Raw genomic sequence first — 7,272 nt, forward strand, 5'->3', positions numbered from 1 at the left:
AGACGCCTCTTGGATGAGAGGTGAAACGTCTTCCTAGACAAATAACTAAGTCCAGTTGCTTTCGACTCGCCCTAGTTATCTTCCTCACTGGTGAAACATTTGTTTCTCTTGTGTTAACATTTGTCTTTTTTTTCCTGTTGCAGTTTTTTCAGAATGTATTAATTTTTTTTTTTAAACAAAGGTCAATGTTGGTGTCGGTGTCTAGAGGTCGAATCATGGCTACACAGAGTGATCAGAGAGATCTAGAAATCTGGGTTCCTAATCAGACCTGGATTTAGATTTAGATCTTGAAAATCAGTCAGTGACATTGTTACATGTCTCTTAATACATTTTGAATGAACATAATATAACTGTTGTTACTGTTTGTTGACTACTTAGTCTTTACAGAAGCTGTGGCTGCAGGACTTGACTGAAGTTTACTGTGACTCTGAGTCCAGGTTTTAGTCAAACTCACCTTCAGTGTGTGGAGTGTCAGCAGGTTGAAGCAGCAGTGTTGACTCACTCACAGGAAGTTGTTAGTTTGGTCTGAAGCTGAATCTGATCGTCTTTTTTTCAGTCTGCGTCTTGAAGAACAAACATTTCCTTGTTTTGCTCAGGTGAATCAGGTGAGGGGGCGGAGTTTCATCAATGTCTCTGGGACTGACAAAGTCCAATAAAGTATAAAGGACTTTGTCCTCATGTTAATGATTTACCAGGTTTATATCTGGTGATTTAGGTATGGTGTTGATTCAACCTACAACAGGAGGTTTTTTGCTGCTTTTAATTGAGAAAAAATAGCCTATAAAAGTGCTCTCAATACAATAAATTCATACTGCTTCATCCGAAGAACCTAATGAACCTAATCTCTGTGACAAAAGCAACAAAAATCTCCTGATTAGAGACATGAAACTGAGAATCCAGAACCAAACAAACATCAGTATATGAAATGACTTGGTCACCTTTTCTGCAGCAGTTCTGCTTTTCATCCACTAGGTGTCTCTGTAGCTCCACTCTAATAAAAACCACCTCACTGCTCTCTAAGAGTCAGTCTGGTAAACTAACATTACAGACCCCCCCACTACCTCGCCTCCACCCCCTCCCCCATATAAACAGCTGTTAAAGTGAGCAGCACTGTGGACCAGACTTTATGCAAAAAGATTGGCTGAAATATTATTAAAGCAGAAATAAAACACTTTAAGGCAGCCTCACCTGGTTGAACCTATGTGCAACAAAGTGTCTGCTGCGTATCTATGTGACTCTGTCTGAAGGTCTTCATGTTTAGTGATTTTAATTGACCAGTGCAGCGCTAACGAACATCAGACTGAGTTTAGGTCCCGTCAGTCATTAGCCAGGAAGATCTGAAGATCTGAAGATGTGCCTTTTTAATGAACGCCTCTGATTTCTCTTCATGACCTCTCAACATCGTCAGCCACCACAGTGACCTGTTCAGCCTTTACTTAGAATGAATCATCTTTTGGCTTTAGATTGGTCTGTATGTGACAGTTGAGGTTCCTGTCACTATGCCTCCAATTGATCATGTGCCCTGGCTACTTGGCCAAGGGGATGTCCCTTTGGCCGCGCATGACTCTTACCCAGGAGTCTGGGTTTCGAAGCCCGCCTGGGCCCTCTTCACCTTGCCACATATAGTAAAAACAGTTTAGACAGTTTGACATCTGACAAGGTGAACATGGAGTATACAAGTTAGACTCACGGCTGTTTCACTCTTATAATGTCACCAAATTAAAGACAGAGTTCAGGTTGTTGTTAGATGTGTAGTTGTGTGAGGTGCTTGCAGCAGATTCAGATCTGCAGAAATATTTTATTATATATTTTCAACCATTTAACTCCTGTATTCACAACTTAAAGTCAGAATATGTAGGTTTGTTCGTTGCAGTTTTGTTAAACACAGTGTTCAATTTGAGCCCCCTTCTCTCGGGCTCCACAGACCCATGGACTGGCCCATGTTCAGCTGCTGTGCCCATTGAACCCTTCTCCACTTTGGCCTTCAGAGTTCTCCTATGAATCTTTGTTACTACCACCAAGATCGAGACTGGACTCTGTCAAGCCAGGGGAGAAATGGTGGACACGCACTTAGTAGAGAAGAAAAGGAATTTAAGTCAGAGGGAAGCGTATTGCAAGCCATTTTAACATTTAAAAGCCAGACTGGATGTGTTGCATGTAGCTGTAATTCAGTTTTGCCGAGTCAAAAAGAACATTTGAGATATCCACAACTACATTCTTCCTAGGACAAATGACGTCACTTTTGCCATTCATGTGTATGGGGTTTGTCATTACAGATGTCTACAATTCAGTTGCCGATATCCGCTATGTGAATTATGGATATCTGTAACTGAATTATGACTATTCCTAATTCCAGTTAGAGATATCTACAACGTCATTTTGACTCGTCATAATTCCAGTTCAAGATATCTTTAATTCACCGCAATATCTACATGTCCCTTTTCAGATATCTTAAATTAAGTTTTGACTAGTCAAAATGACGTTGAAGATATCTCAAACTGGAATTAGGAATAGTCGTAGTTCAGTTACAGATATCCGTAATTCACATAGTGGATATCTGCAACTGAATTGTAGATATCTATAATGACAAACCCTATACGCATGAATGGCAACAGTGACGTAATTGTCCTAGGAAGAATGTGGTTGCGGATATCTGAAATGTTCTTTTTGACAAAGCAAAAACTGAATTACAAATGTCTTGAATGAAAAATCCAACGATTCAAAATGTAATTACGCCAATTCAGAAAGACGTTGTTGATATCTACAATGTTGATTCCGGATAGTTAAACTTAACTTTTAAATGTTAAATCCACTTGCCATAGAAGTGCTGGAGCATCGGGCCCTCCTACCTTGTTGCAGCATAGTTTTCTCCGATTTTTCCCTGTTAAAAGGGTTTCCATGGAGTTTTTCCTCAGTCGATGTGAGGGTCTAAGGACAGAGGATGTTGTTACGATGCCATGTAAAGCCCTTTGAGACGAACTGTTTGTAAAAACGGGCTATACAAATAAAATTGCCTTGCCTTGCTTTGCCTTGCCTAGTTGTGGGCTCCAGCATTTCCTTTGGACTGTATTTCCTTTGCCTTTCTGCAAAGTGTGTATCCACCATTTCTCCCGGCTTGACGGCGTCCTCTCTTGGTGGTAGTTTTTATACAAGCCCACAGCGCCACACATCCAACTTCATCTGTGCTCTGTCATTAGTTCAGGAAAACGACTCCACCAAAACATCAGAAAAACAGACGTGAGGCGTGTTGTAGCGTCAGACATCATGTCCAACATCCTATCTTCAAGCGCCCTGGTCCACTGAGACTCATTTCTCTATATAATACGCTTCAGTCGACACCCAAGTATCCCACAATGCAACATCAAACCCGGAGAACAAGCGCTGGTTATAGACAAATATGATGGAGTCAATATAAATTCTCTTTCAAGTGGAGCAGACTCCCCGTAGGAGCATTAGAGGACTGATTTTTCTTCAGGAACTTAAACGTCCCATCATGTCTCCAGTAGCGACGGCGTGTCTTTAAAACACTTCTACAGATTTTAGTGATGTTTTGACTTCTGGTGCATGTTGGGGAATTAGGGAGCTCGGCCCCTGTGGAAGCACAGATGGAGGGAAAAAGGAAGAAAAAAAGAAAGAAAAAGCAGCGCAGCGAGCGAGTTTTCATCTCAGACACTTTGTTTCATCATCCGTCCATCACGGCCGGTGATGAAAGGCCGCTCCTTACCCCCTCCATCCCTCCCTCCCTCCTGGTGAACGACTGACGCTGTCGGATCTAAATTCCACATCAGACCTCCTCACTGAGACGGACAGCCAGAGGTTATTAGAAGGAGCTTCAGGTTCGAACCTCTCAACACACACACACACACACACACACACACAGACGGACACACACACACACACACAGACGAGCGCTGCCTGTGATCTATGATTCATGTGCGCTCATTTAAAATAGTGTGAAATATTTAAAGTTGGCTGCTCGGCCTCAGAGGGTCGACTGACTGACCTCTCCGCTCTTATTACTGCATGGAGGAGGGGGAGGAGGAGAGGGGAAGAGGAGCGATGGAGGGAGGAGGAGGAGGAGGAGGAGGAGGAGGGGTGATGATACCGGGAAGGAAGAAGGAGCGACAAACATAATAAAAGTGAAGGAGAAGAGAATCACTGACTGAAGAAATTGAAGAAATGAACAGGAGAAGCTTCAGGACTGACCGCGCACCACGCACACACACACACTGCAGAGTACTTCTATCTATCTATCTATCTATCTATCTATCTATCTATCTATCTATCTATCTATCTATCTATCTATCTATCTATCTATCTATCTATCTATCTATCTATCTATCTATCTATCTATCTATCTATCTATCTATCTATCTATCTATCTATCGTTTGGGCATCCCTTAGTCCAAATGTCTGTTAATGTGAACAGTTCATCAAGTGGAAGATGAATTGATCTCCAAAAGACAAAGTTAAACATGAAACACTCTTTTATCAGTGTATTATTTTAGTTTTCTACAGTTTTCTACAGAGTGAAAAAGGGAAACAAAGCAGCAGCAGCAAAAGAATGGAAAAGCCAGGAGACTGGAGCTCTCAGAGAACTTTGACCAAGGTATCAGACAAGATATTTACTATTTACACACTGTGATAGTTTCCAAAGGGGGGTGGGGATACTAGACTACCTTTGCTGAGGGACCTTTTTCTTTTCTGTCATTTTGAACAATTCACGACAATTAAAATGTAAAGGGAATGTGTCATCTGTCTTTTGGAGATCATTGCATCTTCCACTTGCTGAACTCTTCACATTAAAGTTCCCCCGAGGAGTGTTTGCTTTTGGTTCTAAAAGAGTCTCATATTACAGTAATGTGGATGAATCTACGTTACCCACTTCTTATCATTTTGTCTTTATTGTCATTTTAATATTATTATTTAGTGGTCGACTCGCCCAGTATTTCCTACTTTCAGTTTCCTGGACGCTGCCCGGCGGGTGATGGGAATAAGGCAGCCGGATCGCTAGTTGGCATCGGTATCTGATCATCTTCGAACCTCCGACTTTGATTCTTGATCAATGAAAACATTCCTTGGTAATGTTTTCTCTTTCGTCCATCTTGCGCCGGTCCAAGAATTTCACCGTGCGCACGGAGGCTCATGGGAAATGTTCCGAAACTCCTCGTAGTCCCTTTAACAGAAATTTTAAACCAGGGGTGCCCAAACTTCTGCATGCCGCTGTATATCTATCTTTTCTTTTCTTGTTCCTGAGGGGAAGAAAAAAGCAGGAAAAAGGAAGTTTGGACGAAAGCGGAGGAGGAAGGAGGGATAGGAAAAACATTAAAGCAGAAGTAAGCGATCCAGTCGTTTTGGCTAATGCTGCGTTCCAGGCAGGCTTTTGAAACCGTAAGTTACAGCTTCAAGTCACGACTTAGGACTTTGTAGCGTTCCAGGCAACCCATAACTCGTGTTTTTCCGACCTGTTTTACCTGTGAAAGTCACTATAACGGCCACTCGTAACTTCCGACCCGTGAACTCGTACCAGATCGAACTGGTACGACTTCACAGGTCAGAAAAACATGAGTTACGGGTTGCCTTGAAAACAATAAGTAATGCACTCAACCGCCATGGCCTCCATGCACGCACACCATGCAAGACATGGAGGCCATGGCGGTTGAGTGCATTACTTATTGTTTTCTTTGAAACAACTGTACCTGCTGATTCCAGGTATTTCTGAAGCTCTCCACCAGTGTCCTGGACTGTTAGGGAACCCTTCTGATTATTGTTTTGACTCTTCTGTCTGAAATCTTTGGTTGTGTAGGTCTTTAGACAGCTCTTAGACAGCTCTTTGCCATTACCTATCATGCAATACTTATTGTCTGACACCTTGGTGGTGAGAAACCTTTTTAAAAGGCATCAATCAGGACTAAACCAGCAGATATTACTTTGCACTGATAGGAGACAGGATTACATTCTAAATACTAACAAACTCCAGCTGCTTTCTTGGCTTTCCATACATTTTTGACCCTCCTTTTCTTCATGTGTTCAATACTTATTCCCTGTGTCATTTCACTTTATTACACATAACTTAATTTATGGACATTAATGTTTGGATTTCTTTGTATGTGTGCATTACTTGGGTTGATGCCGACATCTGGTGAAAATTTCATGTCAATAGCTCTATTAGAAATATATTTTCTGAGAAAAATGTTGACGTGTTCAATACTTATTTTTCCCGCTGTATATTAACACAAAAATATCGCTTACTTCTGCTTCAACTTCCGTCATCTTTGGGCAGGAGGGAGGAGCGGGGGTGGCTGAATGTGTCAAACAGAAGAAATGATGCAATCTGGTAGGAAATTCGAGAGAAGTTTTTATTATGAATATGGCACCTGTCAGATGGTCAAACCGTGTTACAGAAACAACCGTGTGTGTGTGAGGCGTTCCTCTGAACGGATGAGAACCTAAAGAGTCAACTCAGAAAAGAACACCTGCTAAATGAAGTATGTACATTTTCGGATTTGCAGCATTATTCATGGTAAATGAACTCAAAAGATGTCCTTCGAAAATAATAATAATTATAATAATAATAGTAATAATAATAATAATAATAATAATAATAATAATAATAATAATAATAATAATAGAAAATAAGCCAGGCACTCAAAGTTAGCATCAGTTAGTCGTGTGTTTTCCCTCTTCTGCGAGGGAAAAAATAAAATAAAATAAAAACAAAAAATAGAAATGTACCATAGTTTTCTCTTTTTTAATATTTTAATTTGTTTGTATTTAGAATTTTATAACACTGTTAACATTGATAATAAGAGATTCCCTCTCTCCCGTATTTCAGCTACTTGGCACCAAGTTCCTCATAAAAGAATCTGTATAATTGTACAAGAAATAGTTAAAAACACAGACACAGTTTCTTCACAGGTAAATGAAGTGATTTTTCAATATTTGTAATTCTTAAACACTATGTATTTTTGACAGCAGCTGTGATTAAGGTTTTTAAGTTTTTAAAATCACCAGCAAAGTTTTTCATTTTTCGACATAAAACACAGAAAAAACATTGAAACAGCTTGGACCGGCTGTTTGGTTTTTTGTTTACATGTGGGTGTATTTCCTGGTTTCATCTGAGTTATGTGCCCCTCCCCCCCTCCCCTCCCCATCCCCCTACCCCTTCCCCCGATCTCCTGGTTCGCTATACCGCCATTCATTTGTTTGTGCCCCGCCCCCCCTATCCCACCCCGCCCCCCCCACGTTTTTTTTTTTCACGCAAAAACCACC

Source organism: Trachurus trachurus (assembly GCF_905171665.1).
Source record: "Trachurus trachurus genome assembly, chromosome: 22".
NCBI lineage: Eukaryota > Metazoa > Chordata > Actinopteri > Carangiformes > Carangidae > Trachurus > Trachurus trachurus.